Source organism: Stenella coeruleoalba (genome assembly GCF_951394435.1).
Source record: "Stenella coeruleoalba genome assembly, chromosome: 3".
Lineage (NCBI taxonomy): Eukaryota > Metazoa > Chordata > Mammalia > Artiodactyla > Delphinidae > Stenella > Stenella coeruleoalba.
This window is the reverse complement of record NC_137148.1, coordinates 128,423,853-128,441,240: the sequence shown is the minus strand read 5'-3', so window position 1 is coordinate 128,441,240 and position 17,388 is coordinate 128,423,853. Positions and strand designations below refer to the sequence as shown.

General features: G+C 37.0%; 1 long non-coding RNA gene across 1 annotated transcript in view; it reads left to right on the top strand.

The window, feature by feature from the left end:
• The window catches only part of LOC307184724, a 565,756-nt gene that overhangs the window by 500,627 nt on the left and 47,741 nt on the right, over positions 1-17,388 (top strand). Inside the window, exon 5 of the long non-coding RNA XR_013827813.1 lies at positions 387-451. This is a non-coding gene — a long non-coding RNA (uncharacterized lncRNA). The remainder of the gene's footprint in view (positions 1-386; positions 452-17,388) is intronic.

Here is a 17,388-nt window from a genome sequence, read left to right as displayed (position 1 = left end):
TTATTTTATAGATCACTTTTTTTTCATTTTTATGCTTAAAGGAATGATATAGATTAGCTAGCTAAGTAGAAAAATATTTTTGCATGTTCTATACTAAGTCCCTCTATAAAATTCATTTAAATTCAAACAGTTGACGTGAAACAGAATCATACCATATGAAATTATTGCCACTTATTTTGTTTCTTACAGCTATTGTAGCCTGTTCTAACTATAGGCCATTGCATCCTTATTAGATAGAATTCCTAAAAGCATTGCACTGTAATACAAGGGGCATTGAACCACAGAAATGGCAACCTGGGTTTTTTGTCACATTGTGCAACTATATTAAAATATTTCCACCTTGGATACCTCTTATTGTACACATATCTGTCCTTATGTTTTTACAGGGGGCTGCAATTGGAACGTATTTGATTCCTGAACATCAGGCCATATTCAGAATCACTTCCTCCCTGTGAGTAAGTCTGAATGGTCTCATAAAATAGCTCTAATCTATTGGCTATGGCTGTTGTTGTTCTGGGATTAGAAAGATTCTGAGGCTACATCTGAATTTAGCAGAAGGAAGGTCAGGGAACTCTAAAGCAACACGTGACATAGTATAAGCTGAGCTGTTTGCTTAATGAATTTTTAAATGATAGCCCCTTCAACTGCCCCCCCCCCCAGTACTCTTAGTTCTTCTTCCCAGAATGTGCTTCTTCTATATTCAGGTGGGTCTGAACCATAGCAGCTAATAAGTCTACAAGCTAAGACCGCCACCCTCCCTACTCCTACTCATCATGGGAATGACCTTTCCCAGGAATTATTTTTTTATTCTCTAGATCCTCACCTAATCATACTCCAAGATCTAGTCCCAGTGAATAATCTCACAGAAATTCCAAAGGTGGAAAAAAATGTGCTCATATCCCTCATACCTGGCTGTCCATGCTTCCTCTTCTTTAGAACCTGATTCCTATGCTGAGTGCTGTATGAAGGGAGGGGTTGGGAGCTTGGGGCTATAACATGGCCCTGGAGTGCAAATTGGGAGGCCCATGTTCTTATCCTATTTTTGTTTGATATTCTGTGTGCCCTGGGAAAAGGCACCTCCATTTCCTAATGAAGAAGAGCAGAGAGGAGTTATTATCCTCATCTTACACAGCAGAAGGTTAGAGTGGTGACTGCTCAAGGCTTTCCAGCTTTCAGGGGTAGCCCGCAGACCCAGCAGTCTTCCTACTACATTTTTGCTGCTGCCATGGTTCCATCCTCTGAGGTCTGGAGTCAGTACTGTAGAGACATTGCAGGATCTTGGAAAGAAACAAGGAAAATGGTTTAGTTAGAAAACAGAAGGCTTTAGAAGCCATTTATTTGCAGCCCCTCCCTCCCTTCCTCCCCCCTAGTTAACCCATCTGTCTGCTGAGCCCTTCCACCCACATGATCCGGCTTTAGGGACAAAGGCATGGTTTCCTTGGGAATACCAAGATACAGGAAAATGACTGCCTTGTCAAATCCCTTCCTCCACCCTAGCATGCTGAGAACTCTAAGGATCACATCATTTAAGCTCACTTTAATGCCCAGAGAAGAGAGAGCCCCTAATTCCTGGCTATTTACATTTTTTAATTGTTGTTGAAACCCTTAGTTCTCATCTATAGACTAAGAATTTAGTGGAAAGGACCTAAGAGTTTAGCTAGTCATATCACCTCAATGCACATGGGAGGAACCTGAGACCTGTAGATGGGAAGGATTTTCCTAAGGTTAGATAATATATTAGTGATGGAGCTTGGACTAGAACCCAGGTCTCTGGACGAGTGTCCCCACAAGGTGGGTGGTCATCCTCATTCAACAAATATTTTTCAAAATTTGGAGGGCCTTTGTTCCAGATACCTATTTTTACATTAGAAAACATCCTTACATTAGAAGACATCCTAAAATGTTAGTGGCATAAAACAATCATTTTCTTATGCTTATTGATTACACACAACAGAAATCAGAACAGGCACCACCAGGACAGCTTTTCTCTGCTCTATGATTTTGTGATTTCCAGGGCTTCACCTGGAATGGCTTGAATGAGCATAGATTCTTTACTCACATACCTGGATCCTGGATTGGGATGGCTAAAGAAAGGGATCAGCTACCAACGCACCTATGTGTGGCCCCTCCAGCGTGGTAGTCCATGACTAATGAACTTTTACATAGCAGCTCAGGGATCCATGTGTGAGCGTTCCCAGCAAACAAGGCAGAAGCTGCATGGGACTTTCATGACTTACTCTTGAAAGTCACAAAGCATCACTTCCACTGTATCATATTTATTAAACCTTTCCCAGATTGAAGAGCAAGTAGCATAGATCCCACCTCTCAGTGGAAAGAGTATCAAAGAATTTACAGCCAGGTTCTAAACCTGCTATAACCAGTTACCTTCTAAGTCAGTGTCTTAGGTAGACAGATGGAACCACTAAGATTCCTCTCTCATGGAGCTGATCTCCTTGAGAAACAGACGGAAACAAGCAAACAAAAGCATATGAACAAACAACAAAATAGAACTAGGTTTTGACAAGTGCAATAAAGGAAATACCTGGGATGATGTGATCGGTATTTAACACAGTGGGGTAGAATCATGGGCTGAAACATGAAGGGGTCAAGAAATGTTCCTTTATGGAGATAATATTTAAGCTGACACTTGGAGGATGAGAAGGATTTAGCTATGTAAAGCCATAGAAAAAGCATTTGAGGTAGAGAAGAAAGTGTAGAGGTACTAGGGCAGGAAAAAATGCAAGCAAACCAGTGAAGAGGCCAGATGGCTGCGATGGAACAAGTGTTGGGAAAAGAGAAGAGGTTGCAGAGGTGGGTGGCAGGCCATGCGAGAATCTGTGTGTCCTGATTTTTTAAAAAATACAGCTTTTATTCCAAGTGTGATGGGAAGCCATGAAAAGGTTTTGAAATTATCTTAGTGGCATAGATGAGAATAATTGGAGTGTGTTATTATTGGTAGTGGGAGACCATTTATGTGCATATGGTAATGTCCCAGGAACAAATTGCAGGATACTTGTGCTGTTCAAGGAAAGTAGTTCAAGGAAAGTAGATAGAATGCAGAATATGTTGGAGGCAAATAGACACAAGTTTCTAACAGATTTGAAGTGAAAAATAATTTTTAAAAAGCCAAAGATAACTTCTAGATTTGGGGCTTGACCATTTGGATTGACGTTGCTGCCATTTACTGAGACAGTTTCCTTTTCCATGTTGGCTCTGATCAGTTGTTTATGCCTCCCCAAGCACTGGATCCACAGGCATGCTTTTGGATGCAAGTAACAAAATCTTTGATTCAAAGCTGCTGAAAATATAGTATGTTTATTATGTCTATAACTGAAAATTCAGAGGTGGGTTAGGCTTAATAATGTTACCATGGATCCAGTTTTTTCCATGTCTCTATTCTACCTTCCTCAGTATTCATTTTATTGTGATGCTGATTACTTTGAGGTGACAGTGTGACTTCTGATATTTGTGACTTATGTGGTTCGTTGTTTACTTTCTGTAGAAAAGAGACAGACACACACACACACAGACTGAGATTGAAGCCAGTCAAACAAGCATAGACCGAGATGTTCCATTTAGACCAAATGAGGTCACTTCTGAACCCTATAAGTCATCCAGAAAAAACCATGGGCTGCTGGATTGGACCAGTCAAAATCTGTACCTGGATTAGATGATAAGGTCATCTTTCCTTGAGTCATATTTGAAAAGTTTAGCAACCTGAACATATGTAGAGTTCTATAAAGAATAAATAAAGGAGAAAGGAATGTTGAGTGCCTAATAAAAACTGTTGAAAACTCTGACTAGGCCACACCTGGACCTAGAGGAAAAAATTGACTTTGTCCAAAGTAATTATTTAGTTGTAAAAATTTTAGAAATTGTGGCTGGCCAGACATGCTTCTGATGAGAGATATTTTGCTGATAAACAACTTGTAGGCCTCATCTCTCCTTATAAGTTATAGCCCCCCCCCATTCTCTTTCCAAGAAGCCTGGTGCAGTGGCAAGTTACGGTTGTAATACATTTTTGTGGGTCAAACAAGCAGGCACTCTCACAGAGAGGAGCTCTGGTAGAGAGAGGTAGACATAAACTTATACTTACCTTCTAAGCTTCTGCAACTCTGTGGTGCTACTTTTCTTTTGTGTTTTTGAGTGAGCTATAATAAATATTTCTACTATTTCACATGGGTAAATTGCCTTATAGAAGAATCTGATGATTAAAAAATATTTTATGATTTATAATAGGCAGGGTTAGAATAAAATTTAAGGTTCTTGAGTATTCTTAGGGTGACCATATGATTTATCATCTAAATTGGGACAATTTTGAGGGTATTGACAATTGCTTTGGGACATCAGCATCAGCCAGGGCCGTCTTAGGCAAATGGAAACTCAGGGCTGTTCTACGCATTAACTGAATAAAGTATGTGTGGTTGAGGATATTTTATGGATGCAACAGATAAGTGACTTAAACTTAACGTAACATAGGAATACTGGTCAATTATTGTTTCCTTAGTCTACCTTTGTTAGGTTTGTTCGTTTTTCTTTTTTCTGTATCCTAACACCTTTATTATTTACAGTTTTTACCCCAGCAATTTTCACAACCACATTGTTTAAAAGATGAAACGGTCACATTTTGAATTGTAGTCCCAACAAAATATTTCCCACTATAGACTTTATTAAATTATTATTTTTAAAATGCAAAAATATAGGGAATAAACATATTAAATATATTCTTTACAATATCAATCTTGTTTTCCCTTGCACATTATTTTCCACTGTACTTAAAGTACATCTTCAAAATATATACTGTGAACTGATACAAAAATACCCCTGAAGGCACACAGTATGCAGTTTGATTCTGATAATTTTATTTCCCTGGTGCTACTTGGATAACCCCCTCCTCTGCTTTCCCTTAGGCTCTAACTCTGAGGTTATTCCTATGGGAACTGGATTATTGCTTTGCATGTTGAAGTCGTTTCCTTATAATCAAGGAACTCCAGTCATGGTTGAGAATCACAGCTTTGGAGTCACACCTGAACTTGACCCATATATCAGCTCCTGTGAACTAGAGCCATGTTTACTTGTCTGCGCCTCAGTTTTCTCATTAAAGCCTCAATATCCTCCTGTTTCATTTCACCTTAGGGCTGTATGCAGTAAAATAAAATATTTATAAGGCATTTTGCACTGTACTTGGAACATAGCAAGTAATCAGAAAATAGTAGTTAGAAGATAGGGATGGCAGTAAAGAATCAAGGTGAGAGACTCAAGGACATAGTAAAACTTCAAAGGGAAAGTTTGGTGACACTTCAGACTGTCAGCTAGGTCTTTCAGACTTCTGAGAGTACAGATCTGGTCATTTCTTAAAGGAGATGAAGCATTTTTAATAATACTATTTTATTTCATTATGTAATTAAAACACTATTGATTATAAGACACCCTGTTGATTTCAATACAAGTTTTCAAGAGAAAATAGTTGTAGGTATCACGTTAAATGCATGCATCAATTTTAAGGCTCATCCTAATTTCAGAAAGAGTAAAAATTTATAAAAATTAGTATTATAGAATTGAGAAAATAGGTAATTTACTGAGTGTGAGCTATGTGTTAAGCACTTACCTTTATTACATCACATAAGAATATTTGGGAACCACTGTAATTCTCCTAACGTGTCCAGTGTCTTTGACACTCTTGGTCACCAAGAGAAACTTGTCATCTCTTTTTTTGGTATTGCATGTTGATAGAATTTGATAAGAATTTATTATATGATTACTTCGTTCCAAACAATGTTCTGATAACTCTACTTTCATTATCCCATTTAATGTGGCACCAGTGCAGTGAGAAGTAATTACTAATACCCTTGTGTAGAAAAGGCAGAATTGGCCAATGTCCTTGGACCAGAGGGTGGCAGAGGTCACATTGGAACCCAGGTTTATATGACTAAAAAGCCTCTACTCCTGTTTTACTGAATCGCCACCCTGCATAGTTGGCCTGCCTTAAAATCTATCAAATTCATCACCCTTTTCATCCTGGGTGGTAGGAAGAAGTAGCAGAGCTCAACTAACCCAATCATCCAGTCCCAGGGCTCCCTACCCAATTCCTTTACTAGTAGCCTCTGACAGCCATAATTAACATGCAGCCTGAGGAGTGAGGGCAAACAGCAGAGGTGATTTCTTCACTCTTGGCTTGCTCTGGTTAAAGTAATTGCCCACATTTAAGCTTTCAGGAGAAGAGCATCCCTGGAGAAAGAGTTAGAGGGAAGGATAATGGGGGAGTGTGATGGGGGGGGGGTATGGTAAGGAAAAAGAAAGAGTTTATAGTACATGCTGCTAATTTGGAGCTCTGACAATATATTGATTTTTTTCTACTAACTAGGCTTGTGAAGTTTGTGTTAAGTATCAGCAAAAATCAAATGATTTCTAGGTTTAGTGGAGAATGATAAAAGAGGAGTAGGAGAGTCCAGACGTGGCATCAAGGGAGGGATTTGAGGAACTATATTGTTTGGTAAAAGTGGTCAATCTTAGGGTGTCAAATGAGACTAGTAAAGAAAGATAAGGATGGACTCAGGTAATTAACGTGTCCTGGAGATATGCAGGGGAAAAGTGCAGTAATTGATTAGTCATGTCTGCTGTTGGCAAGCTATCGAGGAGTGGAACTTGTATTTGTGTTAGTTACTTACCAGACTGAACCTTTAAATATACTAACAACTAATGTTAGTTCCTTACTTAACCTAATTGAACATAACAACACATAACCAAGACTGGTTTTATGAAGATAAAAGCTCACGATTAATAGATTCTCTGCTGAATTAAGGGTAAAAAGTATGCTCTAGAGAAATATGAAATATATGTTTGAAAATGGATATAGTTGTTCTGGCCACTGGAAAAATCAGTTAGTTGGTGGTCTGAATTTCTTAGGAGGAGGGCAGCTTTTCCAAATTGCTTGAGAGTGAGAATGATGGGAGAAACAGTTTTTGTTTTTGTTTGTTTTCCCTTTCAACTGTAGGTCCCTAAAGATGCAAAACATGTCTGTGTTGCAATCCTGACTTCCCCATAGTATCCAAGCCACTCCACCAGCTTTGGGTACGTTGATGGCAATGTGCTGAGTGTCCTAATTAAATTAGTAGTTGAGGAAGGTATTAAGTATGTGAATTGAATTCTGCTTGCATGAAATTCTGACGGTTCATTACTTAGAACTTTGAGAAAAGAGGAATCGATTTTTCATCCTAGCGGCACTCTGTGCTGTTCACTGAGTGCCCATGTCACGCACCTCAAATGGAGCAAGGAGAAGGCTCCCATGGGCATCCTGTTTGCTCTCCTGCCAGCCTCGCACTTGCTCAACAAGTCTGTCCATCTTCCTACCCTCAGTCTGCTCTGTTAGACATTAATGAAACTAGTTATCTTTCTGAAGGTTTTGTTCAAAGATAAAAGGATTTTATAGTACACAGAATTTCACTTCCCAAGTATACATCACACTTTCATGATTTATTAAGGAGATGTTTCTTAAATGCCTACCATATACCAGAATGTCTCTTCTTCCCCATTATTCTCTTTTTAGTTTCTGTGTCTCTGGGTCTCTCACTTCCCTCCCACACTTCCCCATGGGCAGCCATTAGCCCTGTCCTCCTCCCAGATCCTCCTCCTGTATCCTTGTTTTCTTTTGCAGAGTAATTCAAGTCCACCACAGCCCAGCCATACCCATCATTAATACATGCTTCAGTATGAGGGTGTTTGCAGAAAGATGATGTGTGCTCACTCAACAAATGCTGCTCAGTTGTTAGGACTTAGTCTCCCTAGAAACGGGAAGAGGAAAAATAACTATTTGTGTCAGAAGATAGCAATTTTTAAGGGTTCTATTATCATCTATACAGTGAAGTACATGTAATATATGCTCTGATAAATATATCCTGAAAGAAAAATCATAGAAATAAGTTAATTCAGCAATCTCCTTTTCCCATTCTTAAAAGATCTACTAAAATATATACAGTGTTGGATGCTAATACTTAAAGGAAGGCATTTATTCAACCATCAATTCATCATTTTTTGACAGTTTGCCTTTTTTGTGAGAGACTGGGGGTTTGAAGGACGATAACAAAAAGCCCTCACTGTTCAGTGGAGGAGATGGACAGTAGGATAGTGTGGTCAGAACTGTGACAGAGGAATGCACAGAAGGTGCTATAGGAGGGGCACTCATGGCAAGGGAGGTGGGCTGGGGACCACCAGGGAAAGTTCCACAGAGGATAGAAAACCTGCCATGAATTTGAAAGGAGTAGGAATCACCCAAGTGAAATGGGGTCCACACATTCCGGGTAGTTGTGTATGAACCACAAAGAGCATAGTGACTTCAGGGCACAGCGGGGGCTCAGTACCCTGTGCATGGAGGTGTGAACAGGGGGCTCTGGGAAAGCAGAGGGTGCAGAGGTGGGCACCCTTTGTTTTCTTTCATTTGTCTGATTTTTGTCACTTTTTTTTTGATAAAATTGCAGACTCACAGAAAGGTGGTCAGAATATTACAAAGTACTCTTATTTCCATTTTGCTCTGCAGATCTTTCCACCTCTCCCTCTCCCCTCCCAGTCTCCCTGTAATTTTGTTTTTGGACCACTTGAAAATAAGTTGCTGACATATTGCCCTTTTAGCACTTCACACACTTAAGTGTGTATTCCTAAGAACAAGAATATTCTCTTACATATAACCACAGTACAGTTCTTCAAATCAGGAAATTTAACGTAGATGTAATGCTAATACACTTGCTACTCATATTTTGCCATTGACCCAATAATGCAATAAACTGTACGTATTTAAAGTGTTTAACATGATGAGTTTTGATATATGTGTACACTTGTGAAAATATCACCACGAACAAGATAATGAATATATTCATCTTCCCAGAAGTTTTCTTCAGCACTTTTGCCACCACCCATTCTCACTTTGTCCCAAGAAAACCATTGATCTACTTTCTGTCACTATAGGTCTATTTTCATTTTCAAGAGAATTGTATAATAGAATCATCAAGTATATACTCTTATGGGTATGTAGGGGGATCTGGCTTCTCTCACTATGTGTAACTATTTGAAATTCATTCATGTTGTGTGTGTCAATCATTTGTTTCTTTTTATTGCTAGGTAGTATTCTTTTGTATGGATATACTACAATGGTTTTTACCCATTCTTTGTAGATGAACATGTGAGTTGTTTCCAGGTTTTGGCTATAACAAAAAAGCTGTTATGAACATTTGGGTACAAGTCTTTGGGTAAACATGTGTTTTTGTTTCTCTTGGGTAAATACGTAGTAGTGGAGTGATTGTGTTGTATGGTAGAATATGTTTAAGAAAATCACAAACTTTTGCAAAGAGATTGTACCATTTTACAATCTAATGTATGAGACTTCCCATTCCTGTCTTTGCCAACATTTGATATAGTCCGTTTTTTAAATTTTAGCCATTCTAATGGGTGTGCGGTACTGTCCCGCTTTTTTAATTTGCATTTCCTTAAAGACAAAGATGATAAGCATCTTTTCATATGGTTATTTGCCATCTTTATATCTTCTTTGGTGAAGTGTTTGTTCAAATTTTGACCAATATTTTATTTCTAGGTGAAGATATTTATAAAAAACAAAAATATTAAAACAAAGCAAAGGTTTTTTGTTGTTTTGTTTTATTTTATTTATTTTATTTTATTTTAAGAGATGAGTCTTGCAAAATATTTTCCCCTGGCTGTGGATTGCCTCTTCTTTTTCTTCACAGTCTTATGAGGAGCACAGTTTTAAATTTTGATGAAATTTAATTTATTGATATCTTTTATTGTTCTGTTCGTGTCTTGCTTAAAAGTCTTTTCCACACCATGTGTCACAAAGATTTTCTCCTATTCTTTTTTATTCTAGAAGGGTTATTAGCACTTATTTTTAGATCTATGATCAATTTTGAGTTAGCTTTTGTATATGGTGTGAGATTTGGATTGAGGTTTCTTTGTTTATGTTTTGTTTTGCACATGGCACCATTTATTGAGAGCTTATCCTTTCTCTCTTGAGTTGCCTTGGCGCCTTTGTTGAAAAATCAATTAAAAATATATGTGTGGGTCTATTTCTGGACTCAGTGGTTGTTTTATGAAGACTTTCTCCAAAATATGGTTTTAACACTTCTAACTGCAGAAGGTACATTTGCAGAGCACTCTGTGAAACTGATTTTTCATTGAGATGACATTCTCAAACTTGCATGTGCATCTGAATATCCTGGGGGCCTTGTTAAAACACAGACCGCTGAGGTCCACCTCCAAAGTTTCGTCTTCAAGTAGGTCTGGATCAGGGTCAAAGAATTTGCATATTTAACAAATGTCTATTCAAAAATCAAATTTATATTCTTCTTCATTTAATATTTTTCATTCTCATTTCTAAGTTTTCTGTGAATACACAGCAAATGAAACAATCACTGATAATATAAGGCCTCAGTTTAGCAGAAAAAGGACTTTTCAAGTTGCTAATGATGCCTGTTTTCCATTGTTATCATCAGATGCTTCTAATATAAAATTAGTTCATTCCAATCATGATTCACTGCTAACCAATTCATGGAATCAATGTAAAATTTTTAAAACTTCACCTGTCAGTTGTGAAATATGACATATTTTGATTGTTAATGTAAATTCAATTTAAAAATTCATCATTGAAAATAATTTTTGCGGTGGTAAAAGGAATGCACATTTTGCTAGGATATAATATTATATTCTTAGTAAATTAAGTGTTCTTACTAAATTAAATCTATGAAGCTGAAATGTCCTTGGTGCTATTTGTGAGATATCCACATATATAATTGCCTCTAAACAACATACAGTTTTTTTACCAATCAAAATAGACACAGCAATTGTCAAAATTTACAAACATTTTTATGCATGCAGAGTTAGAATAATTACACCACAACATTTGTTTAACAACAGTGAGGTTGAGCATATTTTTGTAAAAACCCTTCTGTGTGGCAATACTCACCTTTTCTCTTTGCTACCCAAATTCAGTTGGGTTTCAGAAAATTTTGAGTATTTATTAAAGTCACCTTATGGGTCTTATAGTATTACTATAATTAAAAAAAAATTGTAGAGTCATTTGAAGTTGTCAAATTTTTCAAAGTTATTAAACACAAAATGCAATGTTGAAGAAGTTTACAGCTAATTTTAGGAAGAAAGTAATAATGATAACAAAGCCATAATATTGGGGAAAACATACGTCCCTCAGGAAAACAATGTGACATGTTTTTAAAGACAAATATGGCCAGGAAACTGATTAAAGTACTTGATTAAAGCTTCTTCTGATCATTTTATTGTTAATATTTTAAGTAATCAATGTAAAGTTTTAAAATTTTGTTTGTGTACAAAGATATGTTGCTTTTATATTTTTTATTTTTGAGACTTGTTTAGGAATAGGACCATAAATATTGTAAAACCAATTTAAGGGTCCATAATCATTTCAATAGTATATGAGTTGTAATTTTTAGCATAACCTTTCACTATCAAAATTGTTCAGGTTTGAAGCACGATCTCTATAGTAATCCAACTTGCAGGGAAAGTAGTTTTGATTGAATGATCAGTATGTACAAAGGCTAAGAGGCAGAAAGGAATGTAGAATATTTGTAAATTGAAAAGAAAGCTGGTGAGGATTTTGCTTGCTACAAGCTTTCGGATAAACCACATTATCTTGACTCTCTTTTTCCTAATGAATTGAAATGCGCACCGCCTTATAGCCAAGGATGTTCTTTCTAGCAGGTGAGAACCTGCAAAGACCTGCCACTTACATAAGCTCCAGCCACTCATTTAGAACAAATACATGCTGCCGTTTAATAATTGAATTGGCATTCCTCTGGATGTGCTTTAGCTTTGAACTGGGTTTAAGTGGGCCTATTGTATTGTTCTCTCTCTTTCTCTATTTCAGTTAACATATGTTACTTTTGTTGGAGACTAAGGAGAACCAAAAAGGTAAAAATTCTCCCTTAAGGTGGTTCCTTTGAGGGCAGGTCTTGAGCATTGATCTTGCCTGATGTCGTCTTTAAAAATTGCTTCTGCCTAAGAGGAGATTCTCAGCATCGGTTCCTCACCTGCTGAGAGGGTATTCCAAGGGACCTAAGTGATCAGACATGGAAGCTCTTTCTTTTGTTTTTATGGTTGGAAGTCATGCCATATCATGAATAAACACATGAATATATTTGATATATATTCAGACATGGAAGCTCTTTCTTTTGTTTTTATGGTTGGAAGTCATGCCATATCATGAATAAACACATGAATATATTTGATATATATATATAAATCTTACTATATACAAATCTTTATATATATAGATGATAGATAGATCAATCTTCCTAGTAGCCTACCAAGGTCCCATTAAGGATCATTAAAGTTTAGTCCTCTTCTTCCTCCTCAGCTACTTAGACTGTCACTTCTAGAATTGACTGAGCTCTAGATTTGTATTTTTTAAACAATGGACTCCACACATTCGTTGACAACATTGAAAAATCTCTCACATTCCCTCCACACACCAGATTTTTGGAATTTCTTGCATTTTTCCAGTAAGTTCATTGACAAGTTGATTGTAGTTTTCAATGGCTGAACTTCTATTAGTTTAGACTTCTCTGGATTATTTTGTGCTTCAGTGATAATCTTATACCATTCTAATTTGATTTTAATTATTTCTTATCACCAAATTCCATTCCTCCACACACATCCCACAGGCTAGTTAGTGGATGAAGTAGGTGAACCAAGGAGTTTTCCTCATTTAGGAAAAGTGTGGTACAATTAAAATAAAAATCAGTGCTTGTCCTGAAGATACATTTTTCTAGTAACTTAAGCATGACTGGGTTTAGACAGCTGGCAGGAAAAGTTTTCTAGAGTAGTCTTGGCTGGCCATGGAGGATCAAAGGGAAGTGGCATTAGCTCATTTATTCATTTGAAGCACAGGAAACACTTTAATTGAGCTGTTCAAGGAACTGAGGAAAATGTAAAGCATTTAATGTCCAGGTGCTCAATCCAGCCGGGGAACTAAGCCCTAACATAGAAAGCAGTTAAGTAACTACATTAGGCAGCATATGAATGGTTAATGTCCGTGCAGGAGACTTCAAAGAAAGTTTGGAGATGAGCACAGAATTAGCATAGATTTTGAAGATGGGTAGTCTTTGAAAAAATAAAAGTAGTCTTTGAAAAAATAAAAAATAAAGTGCCTTAAGAGAGGGCACTTAAGGTCACAATTGAAGACTCTCAAGGTTTCATCCAAACGTTTATTTACCCGTTAAGGTCAGTGTGGTCTACTCTGAGACAAAGAGAGTTCCCCATGAGGTAGAGAGGACGAAGTGAACGTAACACTACATTTATTGTTAGTTAACAAGGAAATATACTTATCATAGGGACTTCCTCAGAGTTTGTAAATGTCTTGAGAGCAGGCATCATCTATTTCTCACCTGCTGCCACACCCTCTGCCTCCACGACACGTACAATGCATTCATCACAGTGCCTTGTCGATGGTACTCAAAAATGTTTGGTAAATACATATCTGCGTGAATACTGGAGCACCTTGACTCTGATAAAATTTCCTTTGGTTCATAGAATTTCTTTTAAATTAGATTACATTTAGATTAGGAATTTAGGCAGAATGGAGATGAAATTCCTTGCTAAATCTCAGCCATTGGCCAAGCTCACAAATTGCCTATCAAGTCCACTTCTAATCTTTTTGGAACACTTGGTTATGATTCTCTCTTTCTTCCAAATCCAGGGCACTTTCCATCTAACCAATCTGTTTGATAATTAATCAAATGCTGTTGTGTGAAATTGGCATCCAAACAGAAAGAATGCGAAGGTCTGAAGACCTGAGATCCATTGCTATCTCTTTCTGACTTTGGGAAAATCTCTTGTCTTCTCTGGAACCCCTATGTAAATTTTAACATCTTGCCAGTTTTACCACTGTTTAAAATTATTTTTCAAGGATTTAGGAACATATACTTCCTGCTTTGAAAGGGTTTCCCTTGCAGTTTCTTTATGTGTTGCCCTAGAGGTTTATGAGACACTCAGCAGCTGTTCCCATTCCATGAAAAGTGAAGTGAGTAGGTTTGGCGGCTGCCTCCATGTCGCTTTGGGATATGCGGGCTTCCACTATTCTGTATAAATGGAATGTATTAATCATTTTCCATTCAAGTGTTTACATTTTATAAGCAGCTTCAGAAGTTTAAAATAAAGAAGAAGAAAGTTCAACTTGTGCCTAGACACCTAAAGATAATTTAATCGAACAATTATTCACAGTAATAAATAGTGTGATTTTGAGATTCCTGTATTAAAATATTTTATGGATTAGAAAAGCTTAAAGTTTAGGTTTGAAGTCTCAGTGTGTAAGGAACTCTGGGCAGGGGGTAGGTAGAGAATGGGTGAAGAAGAAGGGGTGGTATTATATCCCAATATCTACATTCCTACATGAAGAATAAGACATATTCCATCTGATTCCAAATGAAAGCATAGGAAAAATGGGTATAGACTAGGAAACAAATCTTAGCTAAACATAAGAACTTTCTAAAGTCAGCCCAAGGATGGAACTCACATATAGCAGTAAGGTCCCATCACTTGGAGTAATTGGGGGTATGGCAACATTGAGAGCCACTTGATTTGGACATCTTTCAGTTTCAAGTGAAAAATAACAACATATTAAAACTCTTCAGTCTATTTAATGGAAAGAGAGAATATATTGTTTCAGGTGACAGAATAGTATAGTCCCAGCAGAATCCAGGGGCTCAAGCAGTATCATTAGGACCCAGTGTCTATGTATGTCTAGACTCTATTATCTTCTATGATAGATCCATTTGTCTTCATCTGTCAGCTTCATCATCCCAGGTAAGTCCTGGTCCCTCATACTGGCAAGATGGCTTCAAGGAGAGTCAGATTTACATGGTATGGTATCAGTTCTGAGTTTAACGAAAGTAAGAACCCCTCTCTGTCAAGTGTTCATGTTGAAGTCTCAGCACTGGCTCAGAGTTGAAGTGTGAGTTCCGTGACCTTCATCATGGTCTGGATAAGATTTCCTACTCCTGACCAGAAGTGTCTTCACTGCTATCTCAGCAGACAGTATCTGATGTGTGAAGTGTATTACAAGAAACAAAATCGAGTCTCTGGGGGCATAAGAAGAAATGAAATGTCAGTAGCAGAAGTGACAAGTTTCCATCTTAGTACTGGAGTCCTAGAGAAATGATAAGATCAGATCAATAGTTTTCAGTAAATTTTTAGCATTGAATCAACATTACCAATGAATTATTTCACAAAATACACATAACATAAAGAATGTTCTTCTGGTTGAAGTATGATGAGTGCCCAAAGGTCTGACAAATTAAACATTGCCTTTACCCCTATTTATGTCCCCCTTTGAAAACTGCTGAACAAGATGAATAGCAAGACCCCACAGAATCTGGAGTCTGTGACTATTATATTAATTTGGTCCTTGTGTCTGATGAAATCTTAGCCGTGCTTAGTCAATATTTGTTGGGTTGAATTTTAATGAGATGAATTGAATTTAGGTGGAGGACACACCTGTGTGACCTTTGCGTGGCATTTGCATTTTCCAAAGCACTTTCGCTTAAATGTTTGTTTGTTTTTAATGACATTCCTGTGAGCTAGGCAGTGTGTTATTTTCATTTTTCAAATCTTTATTTTGATATACTTGTATGGACGATAAGGAAGAATAACATAATGAACCACTATGTACTCACCAGTTCATATTTTTCAAGTTTTAAAATTGTATCTGCTCCAGTTCTCTCTCCCTTTTTTATGAAGAAAACATTACAGTTAAAATCCCCTATATTCTACCTATATTCATTTCCCTCCAACTCTGCCCAGAAATAAACATTATCATGAATTTGGGTGTTTACAATTTCTATGAATATTTTATTATTTTTCTGCTACCTATTTATTTATCCACAAAATATATATACATATATTTTGCATTTAATATAAATAACATTAACCGTATGTATCAATAAGTCATGTTTTTTTTTTACCTGAATGATTTTGAAACTTGTAATGATACATATAGATACAGCTTGTTTTTACTGTTGTAAGGAATTGAAATGATCAATTTAATCCAAATGATATAATTATTAACTCAGTAGTATGTTTAGGTGTTTTTTCCTATGGTTGTTTTTGTTTGTTTCTCAATGAACATTGACCATTAATTGGTAGATTTAGCAAATATGAGAAGCCATCACATTGTGGAAAGCTAGGTTTAATCTATGGAACACACTCACATGGTCCTAGCGCCACAGCAGTTGTTCCTGCCCTAGGATCTCTGTTTAAGCTCCAAGAACTCCATGAACATCCTGAAGCAGATTGTGGAAACTTGGTGTTTGTATTAGAATTTTTCAGAGAAGGATCTGCTTTTATCTTTGGAATCTCAGAGAGAACTATAACCTGCAAAATTTAAGAACGCTGCCTTAGATGTTTTATAAAACATTTACACGTCATCTCCAGCTTGCAGAATTAAAACAAACTTTTAGCAAATGGGATAAGGATACTTTGTAGTCCCTTTCTCAGCAGCCTACAGAACTGACATTCATTATTTTTTATTCGCTCTGTCTCAAAAAGCAGGGGGTGAAATTTAGCAAATGAATAATCATGACAAAACTGGATCAATCTGTTCCTTTTACATACTTTCATATCACAAGACTTTTGAAACCAGAAGCCTAACCTTTTGTTCTTTTGCGATCAGCATGTTCTGATGACATGTCATTGCTTCTATACCAACTGAGCTCAACGCAGTGAGAATCAACTCAACACACACATTGAAAACTTAGAGGAAACTGTACTTCTCAACACTCAGAAAGTAAGGTGAAGAATGAACCCTCTACCTTTTCCAACCCCATTCTGCCTAAACTCCTGACCAGGGAAGCTTGGATTTTGAGAATGTCATAGAACATAGATAGACTCAGTATACGTGTGTCGGGCAAGAGACCTTCTAAACCACAGGTCCAAAATGAACAGGTTGTACAGTTGGGTTTCTGTTCAGCTACCACATAAATTTCTTGTTTTCTACTAAGCTTGGAGAACTGCTCTAAATCTTATCACCCTATATTTGATACCCTACATTTAACACCCTATATTTTTCTTAACCTCCCTGTCCCTTTCTTCTCAGCTACTATAGGAGTCTAATACCAGAAAACAATAACAGTGGAGGTGACATTAACAAACAGTGTTTACTGAGTCCTGGCTCTGAGTCAGGTACTGTGCTAAGCACTTGATTGATTTGCTGATTCATTTAGCTATTCAAGTAATATTTGTGTAAACGTATCATATTAGCTGTCACGGAGAATCAATGCTGAACACAGGCACTTTTCCTTGATGTCATGGAGCTTAGAGTCTAATGGGGAGCGTAGATGTGAAACAAATATCAACTAACGA